Raw genomic sequence first — 14,668 nt, forward strand, 5'->3', positions numbered from 1 at the left:
AAAAAAGAGAGCAAAGAATAAAACCCTGGAAACTAATATTTAAAAAGTGAACAGAGTAAGAACTTGCAAAGGAGATGAAGAAGGACTATCAGAAGGGTGGAAGACAAAAGAGCAGAGTGTGATGTTCTGGAAACCAAGAGAGGACATGGTGCCCAGTGCTGCTCAGTGCAGAGAGTTAAGAAAGACAATAACTGAAATGCAGGCATCTCATGCCCCTCTAGAGGTCAGCTATGGCCTGGGCAAAGCAGGTTTCTACTAAAGGGCTGGGCACGGAAGCCAATGAACTGAGACAAAAATGGGATGAAAGGAAGTGAGGGCACGGCCTTCAGCATGGTCAGGGGTTGTTGTAACACCAGAAGCCATATCTCATTATTATTTCTAGATCTTCTGCTTCTCTTTCAACTTTTTTTACACTGATTTTTGTACTCCTAGGTTCTAGAGCCTGCTCTGATCAGGACTCGAGGCCCTAGAATAACAAAGTCACAGTTTTCAAAAGCAAGATCAGCAGTGCTTTAATGTCAAAGTAGTACTGTAGGGCCAGTCACTCAAACTTGTAAAATGAAATCTCACCCTTCTACATTGTCAATAATCAGGGTGATCTGAGAAGACCATATTCACTACTGCTTCCTATTTCAGGCCACTGCCATTTCTCTCTGGACCACAGCAAGAGACTCTCTGCACCCTCACCCCCTTACATCTATATGCCACACGACAGCCAGAATGTTCCTGTTGAGAAGGAAATCAGATCAGGTCTACCCCTTGCTCAAAGCCATTCAATGTCTTCCCATCTCACCTGGAATAACTTCTAGTCTTTACTACTGTGTAAAACCCCTAAATAATCTGGCCCCTGCCTAACTCTTTGAACTCATTTCCTATAATTCTCCCCCTTGCTACTCCTCTTTGGTCACATGGACCTCCTTGCTGCTCCTCCAACACAGCAAGCACATGTCTGCCTCAGGAACTAGACAATTCTTTTGCCTAGAATTCTCTCTCTGTAGAAATTTGCATGAAATCCTTCATGCTTCATTTAGTATTCTGTTTCTATTTCATAGACAGATACAGATTAGATAGATATAGGTATATCTATTTCTGCATCTTTCAATCCATATATATGGTGGATATGTCTATTTCTATATCAATGAAGAATATAAGCTCTATGAGGGTATAAACTTTGTCCATATCTCTAACTCTTAGCACAGTTTTTGGCATTTAATGCACAATTGTTGAGTGAATAAGAAAATGAATACCTAAATGCAGCTATAAAAAATCAGTCGCAAAACCTGAAACAGAAAAGAATGAACCAAACAGAAACTAAGCACAGATATAATTCCTCTGGCAAATATGTACCAAACACTTCCAATGTGTCTAGCATCATGTTAGACACAAGGTAGACATACAAGAAGTCTGGTCCATGCCCATATTAAGCAGGCAGTTCAACTGAATAGACATGTTAAATAATTAGTGAAAGAGACAGTTTATAGAAAAGTACTGGCAGTCTTTAAATTAAAACTCTAATTAGTTCATAATTTGTATTGCCTTGCTCTGAGTCACTGGATTTTTCCTACACCCATCACAGCTCCTAACTTCTGCCATAAATGTGTCCTTCCTTCATGGCTCTCCCTGACAGCACCAACCACTGGAGGCCTGGCTCACCACCTTGCTAACTTCCTCAGTGAAGGAATCTTCCCATTTTGCTACTTAGGAATTTCCCAGGCACTGGCCTGGGAAATTTGTTATTTCTGGCCTAACATCTGCCCCTTTCAAGGCTGACAGAAACTCAAGGATATAACCAAAGGATAGTGTTGCTAGTGCCACATCTGTCTGATACATGCAAGTAATTGGGACTAGTTAAAGACTTAAGCCATCTGTTTCACATTGATTGCAAAGGTTTTTAACACCAGTATATTATGAAAATGTGTGCCTATTATCTGTCCATTAGTCAGAAATTACCTATATGGTTATTAACATTGTCTCATTGATCCTAATAAGACATGAAAAAGAAAGTGAGAAATATATTGACCCATTTTCCTCTGAATAGAATGATGCAGAAAGAGGTGGATTTCTAAGGATCAAACTGTTGGGAAAAGAGGTCAGGTCTCCTGAAGCTTGATTCTGTGTACCTCCTCTTTATGGTCACCATTGATTTCTGAATGGGGTCTCAAGGTTTAGTAGGGAAAAAAGAAGAGCAGAGTCAATAATTTTGATTTCTTGACAAGGCCTTTGCCTCAGTAGTAGATTTTCCTTCAAACAAATCTCTTGGAAGAAAAGTCTCATCAGGTTACCCCACTAACTTGGAAAATATATCATACGCATAAGGATACATTAACTCAAATATGAAACCAGCAGAAGTGATGATCAGACAACAGTAACAGACTGAAGAATCTTTTCTTTTGTTAGATAAAAAAAGTCGATATAGTAATGATTGACCTCATTCACAAAAGTCAGCCAACTCTATGCAATGACTCTCATAACACCAAAGAAAATAAAGAAATCCAATACAATGTTTTGATATCTCCAAAAGCAGGAGGTTTAGGTTAATTGACATATATTCTTTTCTAAATTCAGAGGAGAGAATGGATTCATTCACTCAACTAACATATATTAAGCACATGTAAATAAAAACATTTAAAAGTAAATACAGTGAAAGAGAATGGATATGAAGAAAATATAATTTTCTTGCAGCAGCATTTCTGTGACACATGTCTGAGAAGTAGACACAGAAACAAGAAATGACACCAAAATCATCCATGGAAGGAGCAAAATACTGTAACACAAGTTAAGCCAGTAAGAAGAGATAATATGCAAATTTTTTTAAAAGGCCATCTGTTCATTTTACAATTATTTCCTGAGCATCCACAACATTCCTAATACTGTGAAGCAAAAGACAAAGGTACTACTTTGACAGATCTTAAAATTTACCAGAGAAGATAGAATATATACATTAAAGCTAAATAAAAATCAATGCAGTATTATATTATTTGCCAATCAAATGGAAAAGTAGTCTATGTGATTTTCAAGCATTTGGAGAGGAAGTCACTCTGGATTGGTGAAACTGGAGGGAGTTTCTTGGAGGAGGCAGGAATTAATCTGTTATCAGATGAAGCATAAAATTTAAACATGTGAAGAGGAAACTCATTCCAAGCAATGAAAGCAAATGAAAATAAGTGCACATAGATGAGAAAGGATATGGTGTGTGTTAGTAATGCTTGCTATGGTCACAAAATTGCAATAATCTTAGTGGTGAAACAAGATTAAACTTTATTTATTGTTCATATAGAGTTTAATACAGATGTTCCCAGTTCCCAATGAGTGAGTGGCCTTCTACCTAGTCATTTAAGGACCTAACTCTTGTTGTCTTGTGGCTCTGCTCTCCTTTGGGTCTTTGACATCTTCTCCCTTTAGTTAGTGGATGGGAAAGACAAAGAGTAAGAATGGATTATACATAGAAAATTGTTACGTACCAGACCTAGAAGTGATATACCTCACTTTTGCCCACATTCGTTTGGCTAAAACTCAGACCTAACACCTATTGCAAGGGAGGCCTCACTGAATGTCTAAGAGGACAAGGAAGTAGGCTGTGGTGGACACATAGCAGTCTCTGTCATAATGTGTTTGGGGGAAAGAAAGTAATTTAGCTAGAGCAGAAGGTTACAGAGATAGAAGATGAAACAAATGATGGAGAAGTATATGACACAAGACTGTTCTCTACGAGCTTAGGAAAGAATAATAGACACAAAAAGTTCAAAAACAAACAAAAGGCTGTGATTCATTCTCCTGAGAGTGATGCATAAAATAGATGGGAAGGAGGTTCATGGTATTAGGAGGTTACTCAGAGTGGCATGGTTGGGAAAGGTTTCAAGAAAGATGTGAAGAAAAAGCTGAGTCTTTAGGGATAAATTCAGAGAGGTAGACAGTATATGAGTGTATATCTCAGGTGGGATAGACATAGACAGATGTGTAAAGAAGAGACAGTACGCAATAATACAAATGAGGAGGAGGACAAAGAATGTGAGCTAGGGCAGAGGGATAATTGTAAAGCTGATAGAGTCAGATGAATGGTATTTATCAATGGATGTTTTCTGGCACTGGAAGCAGGGGGACAATTCTTCACTTGTAGGACTATCACACATTACGGAACTTTTAGCATGCCTAAACTCTACCCATTAAATGCTGGTACTGCTCCCAAGTAACTATGACTATGAAAATTCCTGCACTCTTCCATACCTCCTTCCTGGGGGTAGGGAAGGAGCAATAACGCTTCTATTGAGGGCACTGGCCAGAGATTAAGAGGAGGAAACCTTTGGTTCAGGGTCCTGAATGTGAGGCTAAAGAGGTTAAGCCAGAGAAAACAGGAAACAAGAAGTGACTATGGGCCTTTAACTGGGGCTTGTGCTGAAAAGAGTTTTCTAATCACTTACTTCTAGCCTTGATGTCCAAGATGACGGCACTGCTAATTCAAAATTATGTTTCCGACTCAATTTTCGGCATTAACTCACAAAAGACTTACACCCAAATCAAGTCGATTAATCCAAGTGTCACATATGGGCATTCAAATATTAAAGAATAAATTCCTGAAAATTCAGGACACTTCTAAATTAAGACCACTAAATCAGTCTCTTACCTCCTGAGGCTAGAATGGTATGTAGATGGAAGTAACTTCCCCTAATGAAAGAAATCAATCTGGCAAGAAAACCAGAGAAGTAAAAGTAACTTGAAAGTGTCTACATTTCCTGCCCACCCAGCCTTATTTTCTAAATTTTTTTACTATTTAGAGAGTCACTACAGTTGCTTCAGGCATGTCAAGCCCTGCCACACAGCATGTCTTCCCCTGATTCCAAAACCACTGGAAATGGTTTTCAATAGGATTGCTGATTTGCCAAACTACACTTTTGTCCTCATTGTCTTTGCCCCTTGAGTGGCCCTTTAAAATAAGCGATTTTTAGCTGAAGAGCCTGCTGAGTGAAATAGAGCTAACCCATTGGCTGGAATTGCCTTCTACCCGACAATCACAGAAACTGGCTGGACCCTCATAGCACTGATGTGGGACAATCAGAGTTAGGTCAGATGCACTTCCAGGCCTGATAGGAAATGTCACTCAGAGATGCCTCAGCTGCAAGAGAGACAGCTCAAAATTGGTGTTTGAAAATAACCATAATGAGACCCAGAGACAGAGCACTTAAAAGGTTTGAAGGGACAAAGGACAGATTTACAAAAAATCCCAAGGGACTGTCTCTCATAAAGAAAAACAGGTAATAATTTTCCCAAACTAAATGATTTCTTTTACAGTTCACTGACAGGTTTTTTTCTGAGGTTTTCAAAATGAAAATATGGAGATGAACAAGGTTTCTCCCTCTTTTGAAGATTCCGATACTCTCCAAGAGGGCTCTGATGTAATTATTGGGACATCAAAATCAATTACTTCAACTAGATTATTTACCTCCTTCTTTCCCAGGGAAATGCTCTCTGTTGAGGGAATGGGGCTTTTGATTGAGAAAGAGAAGAAATGGGTAACTTTGACATATGTAAAATTCTAAGGTTTAGAGCTTTGGGAGGACCTGCTCTTTAGGAAAATGGGAAAGGAGGGGTTAGGAGAGAGGCGGAGAAATGAAGGAGAACGTCCCATCCACGCATCTCTCACTACCTCTAGAAACACAGTAAAGGGGATTATTTTTGTCTGAAAGTAAAAGAGAACTACCATTCATTCCACTTACAAATATTTATGAGATGCTTACTTGGTACCAGGAAGTACCAGCTTTGTGAGTATCCAATAATGAGTAAGAGAAGCAACAAACAAAAACCCTCCTGCTCTCATTGGAAAGCAGGAAAAAAAATGATGTAATCAAATGGGAAAATTCACAGCTTCTATGAAGAGAAGTTTGGGAGGAATGCTAAAGAAGGCTGCGGCTTAGTTAGAAAGAGGGAGCTTATGAGAAGAAAGAAAGGCCTTAGGGACAAGCATGGGTGGAGGCAAAGGTGAGGAAGCTAAGATCAGATGGCCATGATGTTCTCAGTAAGGCTGGAGGCATTTGCTGAGAGTAAAGCTTGAGAAGGAAGAGAACAAATAAGTGCTGAAATATAGTAGATGTGTTCTTCATTCTAAGTCTACTGGTGTGCCTGCATTTTATTCACTGGAGGTATGTGTTCTTGTAGCAGCCTTTTGAATGAGCTGATGTGCATGCATTTGATAAAATGCTCATATCAGCCAGGTATTTTCACCTCCCTGAACCTTTTATGATATTCCAACAACCTGTTAAATTCTCCTTTTGGGTCTAGCAATCTGTGCACCTTCTGATCTTGTATGAATACCTCTAGGAGTCCCTTTGGAATCAACTACTCTGTCTTTAGTATACACCAACAAATGATAATTAAATACCTGAAAAACTACACATGAAAGTTAAATAGCAATTTTACTGGAAAATTCAGCCCTAAATGCTCTACTCCTTGTGTTTCTCAAATACTCCAAGAGTGCTCCCACCTTGGGGCATTTGCACTTGCTATTTCCTCTGGATAGCCTCCCAGAGAGAAATACAACTTACTCCTTCATCTTCTCTTCCATTAGGTTTTGCTCAAATGTTACCACTTCAGCAAGGCCAACCCTGAAACCCCTTCTTAAACTGCAACCTTACAGCATTCGCATCCTCCTTGCCCTCCTCTATTTTTCTCCCCAGTGCTTACCACCTTCAATATACTATATAATTTACTTTTTAAATTACATATGTCTCTCCATTCCCTGCCAAGTATGAAACCTTTGTAGGCATGTATTTCTTTTCTTTTCTTTTACTGCTATATTCATAACCTGGAACAGTACTTGATAGTAAATAAATTATTTGTTGAAAGAATGAATGATAGCTATGGCTCATTCTGTCTCTCAAAAAAGGGAGTCTGAAAAAGCCCCTCTCAGAAGTATATCTGGCTTCCAAAATCTTTGGTAATGGGTTCTAGATTACCATGCTTATTACTGTGTTATAAGCAACATAGCCAATAAATACTGAATTTGTTTATTGAGAACTCTCATCAAAGCAACAAAAGGCAGCATATAAAATAAAGAAAAGAGAGAGAAAGAGAGGAAGAGGAAGTAGAAAAAGGAGATGAAAGAGGAGGAAGAGGAGAAGAAAGAAGAATGAGGGAAAGAAATAGACAAAGCCAAGGGAGGAGTCAGCTTGTAACGAGAAAAAACAGCATGTAATGAAAAACAAAAGAAGACTCAGCATGTGAGAAAGTGGCCAACTGGCTCTCCTTTGCCATTTTCCTGCCCTTCATGCGCCTGAGGACAATGGGATAAGGGGGCATGTTCCAGCTGGGCCCCAAGCCTCCATTTGCTAACCTTGTTTGCCACTTTCACTGTGGGAAGGACTGTCTGTGCTCTTGTAGCTGTGCTTTAATTGAACTGGGCAAGATCAGGTAGATTGATTACCCATTTAGCAAAATGCTCACAGGGATTTCCTCAGAAAATTAAATGCACTGTAGACTACATATTGACAGAGACAAAATGCTCCTTTGAAGTGCATGTTAGGATGCTTAAGAGTTGTTTTTATTGGGTCTTGTATTCAAGAACCTGAATTTCAGTGCCTGTGTTTTCCTAATGGGAGTAAAGCTTCACAATTATGTCAAGAGATCCTATATACAAATAGTAGCTTTATATTCAACTTAATGCATCCAGTGCACAAAGCAAGGTCTACTTTTCTGGAGATGTTTTCAATTCCGTAGGCCTCATTACCTTCCAACAAAACACAAACTGAAAAGTCTACAGTTGTTTTATTATATACAACCCTCCTGCTACCAACTTACCCCACCAAAACAAACAAACAAACAAACAAAACCACCTTATTTGAAGTTCTAAAGAGCTTTTATCCCACTTCACATCAGAGGATATTTTAAATCCTGGGATTGAAGATGAGTGTTAACATGTTTGCTTAATCCATACTCCAGTTGACACTACCATTTGACACCATACCAATGCTGGCAATGGTCTATGGCTATCTACTTTGGGGGCTGTGTACAGACTTTATGTAGTGCTAAGAAATGGGCTTTCATATCTCATTGTACAGCTGACTATAACCTTGGATATACTCAACTCTAAAATGGATATAATAATCTATATCACATAATGTTAGGAATAGCAAAGAATACATGAAGTACCTAACATGGTCAAGTCATATTGCTAGATCTCAACAAGAAATAATTTCATTCTACCTTTCCATACCTGACTTTCTCATTTTTATAATTTTTTTTTCTCTTATTCAAGGTCATCATAGATACCAGGTTCTATACACTCCTACCTCTTTTCAACCCTAGGCTGATCTCACTCAATGTAATAAATGGGACTGGGATGCTGAGGTCAGCACAGGTTTACAAAAATGCCCTCACCAGATGGTAAGCAACTGATCTACACTTTAGGAGAAGATTGCCTCACCCAAGTAAAAACAGTACCTGCTTTTTCCATTTTGAAGGGAATGCAGCCTTACAAATATTTATAACTTTATCCAGTAAAAACTGTAAAATATTAACCTGTTGATCTCTATCCGGTTAAAATTTCCCCCACATAAATACCAATAACAATACTTTATATCAATTACTTTTAACTAGAAATTTATAGAAACCCTCACAGGAAGTATCAGGAAAGTGTTCATAATAATTACAATGAATACCATCTATTTATTACTGTGCACCAGAAAACATGTTATCATTTAATTCTTACTTTAAAAATTGAGGTCTATTCCTAACCTTTACCACTGTAAAGATAAGACACATGCTAATAAGTTTATGATAGAAGGAAATAAAAATGAGAATACAGAATAGAAAATTAACAATAGGAAAAAAATGACAAGGTCAAAGTTAGTGTTAGAAAAGACCAGCAAAATTGTCTGGTCTTGACTACATCGTGGAAAAAAAAAAAAAGAGAGAGAGAGAGAGATAACACAAATTACCAATATCAGGAACAAAAAGGAGGTTTTCATTAAAGGTTGTACAAACATTTAAACATATAAGAGGGTAATATTATAAGCAGCTTCATGCTAAAAAATTCTACAGCTTAAATGAAATAAACTTCTCAAAATATACACTTATTAAACTGACACAAGATAAAACAGAAAATTGGAAGACCCATATACCTGCTGGTAAAGAAATTGAATTTATTATCAAAAACTTCTTCACACAGAAAACTCTAGGCTCAGGTGGTTCTACTGATGAATCTATCAGACATCTGAGGAGGAAATAAAACCAAATGTACACAACCTCTTTGAAAAAAAAGAAATCACTTTCCAATTAATTTTATGAGGCCAGAATAAAACTAATAGCAAAACCTGAATAAAACATTACATAGAAAGAGGGAACAACATCTTTCAAGAACAAAATGTAGACACTCTTAACAAAAATGTTAACTAAAATGGGTCCGGTTGTATGTAAATAGGATATTGCATTATGATATAGTGGTATGTATTCTAAGAGTGCAATGTAAGTATAACATTTAAAAATAAATGTCATTCAACACATTAACAAAATGGTTGAGAAAAGCTATTTTATTACATCAATAGATGCACAGAAAACACTTGACTAAATTTCTCTTTTTTGAGTTTTTTTAATTTGTTTTTGGGTACACGCACTTTCAGGCTTGTCTGTTTTTATTTTTCTCAACTTTATAAAGCTGTTAATTGATAAATAAAAATTGTATATCTTTATGGTGTACAATGTGATGTTTTGAGATGTGTATACATTACGAAATGGTTAAATCAAGCTAGTTAATATCTTTATCATCTCACATACTTTGTTTTGTGTAATAAGAATATTTAAGATTTACTACTTCCAGAATTTTCAAGTATACAATATATTATTATTATTATTATAGACACCATGCTGCACAGCATATCTCCAGAACTTATTCATCTTTTCTAAATGAAACTTTGTATCCTCTGGCAAATATCTTCCAATTCTCCCCCCAAAACATTTGACAAATTTTAAATGGTAAGTCGTATTTTTGAATCTAATAAAATGAAGAATTGAAGAGAATTCATTAAGATGATCAATGGTTTTGATAAAAATGAAAAATTGTCATCATACTTAATGACGATTAAACACTCTTCCCATTAGATACAAACAAGGCAAGGATGCCCACTCTCACTGTTCCTATTCAACATTCTACTTAGGTCATGGCCAGGGCAGGTGAAGAAAAAGAAATAAATAAAAGGCTCAAAAATTTAAAAAGAAGTAAAGCTGTCTTATTGCAAATGACATGACTGTTGTTGTTGTTTTGAGATAGAGTGTTACTCTGTCACCCAGGCTGGAATGCAGAGGCATGATCTCAGCTCACTGCAACCTCTGCCTCCCAGATTCAGGCAATTCTCCTGCCTCAGAGACCTAAGTAGCTGAGATTACAGGTGCACACCACCTCCCCCAGCTAATTTTTGTACTTTTATAGAGACAAGGTTTTGCCATGTTGGCCAGGCTGGTCTTGAACTCCTGACATAAAGAGATCCACCTACCTTGGCCTTCTGAAGTACTGGGATGACAGGCATGAGCCACTATGCCCAGAGATATGATTGTTAACACAGAAAATTCTAATACATTTGCAAACCATTTAATATAACTCATAACTGCACTTAGTAAAATTGTAGAATGCAAAAATAATATACAAAATTAATTGTATTTTACTTAGTAAATTATAAAATTTAATTAAAAACAACTCTACTTCCAATGTCATCAAAAATCACAAAATACTTAATAAGTTTAACATAATACCTGTAAAATGAAAATTGCAAACATCGTAGAAAAAATTTAAATGTAAGAGAAAAGATATACCATGTTCATTGATTATAAAACTAATATTTTTAAGATGTCAATTATTGGCAAACTAATCTCCACAATTCTTCTCAAATTATTTGAAAGCAATTCCAATAGTGATCCCAACAGACTTATTTGTAGAAACTATTAATCTCATCCTAACATGTATATGGAAATGCAAGACCTGAAAATCCAAAGCCAATATTGAAAAAAAAATTAAGTTACAGAATTTTTACCATGATTTCAGAATTATAAAGCTCTTGTAATGAAGGAAGGTGTTCCTGCCATAAGAGTCAGTAAATTGATGATTTTATCATGGGGCAGAATATAAATCAGAAATATACCCACACTTGCATGGTCATTTAATTTTTGGTAAAAATCAAAGTAACCTAACATGGTAAGGAATCTCTACTTAACAAATGATGAAACACTAGATATGAATATATGAAAAAACTTTGACCCTGACCTCACACAATACATAAACATTAATTTATAATAACTCCTACTCCCAAAAGTGAAAACTAAAACTAATAAGACAATATCATTGTAACTTGGGAGTAAGAAAAGCTTTCTTAGACTGGACACAGTAATCAATAACCATAAAAAGAAAGAAAATGACAACTTAGGCTTCATCAAAATTGAAAATTTCTGCTCATTCAGAAAACATTAAAAAAATAGGCAAGCCATGAGGTGGAAGAAAATATTTGTAAAACTGGTATTTGACAGACTGTTATCTAGTTAATATAAAAAATTCCTACAACTCATTAATAAAAAGGGAATTCTTGCTTCTGCCTGCTAAGCTCAAGCACATCTTCACTGTTCCATATCCTATGTTTAATGAGGCCCACATGGCTAAGCCATAGCTTCTGTTGTCTTGTTACTTACAGGCACTGGGAGATCTACAGGGAGGGCTCCAGGACATTCTAGAATCCAGGAAACACATTTAAAACCAAAGGCAGTGTATGCCTGCATGGAGAATGGCACGCTTGCACTGGTCAGTGCCCCACCTCAGTCAATAAGCATGTGCTGTGCTGCTGCTGCTGCTGCTGTTGCTGCTGCTAGAACATGGAAATGACCATGAATCCTGCTGCCACCACCTGATGAAGTGCCTTGGCTGGCACCACCCATCATAGTGTTGTTACCAGAGGTCTATAAACATCTTGGCCACTCCAGCACAGCAGGTTTCTAACCTCAAGGGTCCAGAAAACAAAGCTGGCAGACCCCCAGAATTAGAGCACACAGCATAGGAGTCCTGAACTGATATTTGTCCCCCTAATCTTCAGCCAATTGACTGCACTCATCTTAGACCAAAATCAAAGCCCCTAAGACATCCAAAAGGATAAAACGAGGGAGTGGAAAGCCTATTCAAATGGCACCAACTTCAAAGACTGAAGGAACATCAGCCCACAAAGATGAGAAAGAATCAGCACAATAACTCCGGCAACTCAAAAAACCAGAGTGTCTTCTTACCTCCAAACAACCACACTAGTTTCCCAGCAATGATTCTTAACCAGGCTGAAATAGCTGAAATGACAGAAAAATAATTCAGAATATGAATAGGAATGAAGATTGTACAAATCTGTTCTCACATTGCTATAAAGAAATACCTGAAACTGGGTAAATTACAAAGAAAAGAGGTTTAATTGGCTCGTGGTCCACAGGCTGCACAGGCTTCTGCTTCTGTGGAGGCCTCAGAAAACTTATAATCATGGTGGGAGGTAAAGGTGAAGCTGGCACATGTTACATGGCTGAAGCAGGATAAAGAGAATAAAGGGGGAGGGGCTATACACTTTTAAACAACCAGATTTTGTGAGAACTCACTCACTATCACATGAACAGCAAAGGGGAAGTCTGCCCCCATGATCCAATCACATCCCACTAGGCCCCACCTCCAACATTACAGATTACAATTTGACATGAGATTTAGACAGAGACACAAATCCAATCCATATCATTCTGCCCCAGCTTCTCCAAAATCTCATGTTCTTCTTACTTTGAAAAACCTCCTCTGAAATCTAGAGGGAGGCTCCCAAGCCTCAGTCCTTGCCCTCTGTGCACCCACAGGCTGAATACCACAGGCTGTGTCCTGATATGTAGCTGGGGCCCTTTTAGCCATGCTGGAGCTGGAATGGCTGGGATGCAAGAATCAGTGTCCCAAGGTGCATAGGGTAGCAGGGCCCTGTGCTGGGTCCATGAAACTATTCTTTCCTCCTAGGCCTCTGGGCCTGTGATTGGAGGGGCTGCCACGAAGGTGTCTAAAATGCCTTCGAGGCATTTTCCTCATTGTTGTGACTATTAACATTCCACTCCTCTTTACATTCCTCCCCATAAAATGAGATTTTATTTTCTACCACATGGTCAGGCTGGAAATTTTCCAAATTTTTATGCTCTGCTTCCCTTTTAATTTCCAGTTGCAGATCATCTATTTGCTCATGCATAGGAGCATAAGCTGTTAGAAGCAGCCAGGTCACTTTTGAAGGTTTTGCTGTTTAGAAATTTCTTCCACCAGATACCTACATCATCTCTCTCAGGTTCAAAGTTCCACAGATCCCTGGAGCAGGGGCACAATGCCACCAGTCTCTTTGCTAGAGCATAGAAGGCGTGACCTTTACTTTATTTCCCAATAAGTTCCTCATCTCCATATGAGACCACCTCAGCTTGGACTTCATTGTCCATATCACTATCAGGATTTTGGTCAGAACAATTTCAAAAGTCTCCAGCAAGTTTCAAACTTTCCCTTATCTTCCTGCCCTCCAAACTCCTCAAACCTCTGCCCCTTACCCAGTTCCAAAGCTGCTTCCACATTTTCAGGTATCTTTATAGCAATGCCTCACTTCCCAGTACTAATTTGCTGTATTAGTCTGTTCTCACACTGCTATAAAGAAATTCCAGAAACTGGGTAATTTATAATGACAACAGGTTTAATTGGCTCATGATTTTGCAGAATGTTCAGGCTTCTGCTTCTGTGGAGACCTCAAGAAAGTAACAATCATGGTGGAAGGTGAAGGAGAAGCTGGCACATCTTTCATGGCCAGAACAGAAACAAGAGAGTGAAGGGGGAGGTGCTATACACTTTTAAACAACCAGAGATCTCATGAGAACTCACTCACTCTAACAAGAACAGCAAGGGAGAGGTCTGCCCCCATGATCCAATCACATCCCACCAGGCCCTGTCTCCATCATTGGAGATTACAATTTGACATGCAATTTGGGCAGAAACACAAATCCAAACCATATCAAAGATCATTGATATTCAATAGAAAATCAAAATCATATCCAAGGATTATAAGAAATATAATAAAATAATACAGGAGATGAAAGATGAAATATGGCCATTTTAAGAAATAACCAGGCCAGGAATGGTGGCTCACACCTGTAATCCCAGTACTTTGGGAGGCCAAGGTGGGCAGATCACTTGAGGTCAGGAGTTTGAGACAAGCCTGGCCAAAATGGCAAAACCCCATTTCCACTAAAAATACTAAAAATTAGCCAGACATGATGGCATGTACCTGTAATCCCAGCTACTTGGGAGACTGAGGCAGGAAAAGCACTTGAACCCAAGAGGCAGAGGTTGCAGTGAACCAAGATCATGCCACTATACTCCAGCCTGGATGACAGAGTAAGACTCTGTCTAAAAAATAAAAATAAAAAATAAAAAAGGAACCAAACTAATCTGATAGATCTGGAAATGGAAAGCTCACATAAAGAATTTCAGAATACAATCCCAAGTATTAACAGTAGAATAGGCCAAGCTGAGGAAAGAGTCTCAGAGTATGAAGATAGTCTCTGAAATTAGTCAAAAATAAATGAAGACTGAATAAAATCTCTGAGAAATATAGGATTATGTGAAGAGACCAAATCTATGACTCACTGGCATCCCTGAAAGAGAGGG

At 38.0% G+C, this 14,668-nt stretch overlaps 1 long non-coding RNA gene across 4 annotated transcripts in view; it reads right to left on the bottom strand.

Annotated features, from left to right (window-relative positions):
• Positions 1-14,668, bottom strand: part of LOC107126550 (uncharacterized) — a 340,932-nt gene that overhangs the window by 121,454 nt on the left and 204,810 nt on the right. For 3 of the 4 annotated variants that reach the window (XR_010581393.2, XR_010581341.2, XR_010581359.2), the window contains one exon: positions 12,247-12,300. The exons of the other annotated variant lie outside the window; for it this stretch is intronic. This is a non-coding gene — a long non-coding RNA (uncharacterized lncRNA). The remainder of the gene's footprint in view (positions 1-12,246; positions 12,301-14,668) is intronic. 4 annotated transcript variants of the gene reach the window in all.

Source organism: Macaca fascicularis, chromosome 1, assembly GCF_037993035.2.
Source record: "Macaca fascicularis isolate 582-1 chromosome 1, T2T-MFA8v1.1".
In the NCBI taxonomy this organism is placed as follows: Eukaryota; Metazoa; Chordata; class Mammalia; order Primates; family Cercopithecidae; genus Macaca; species Macaca fascicularis.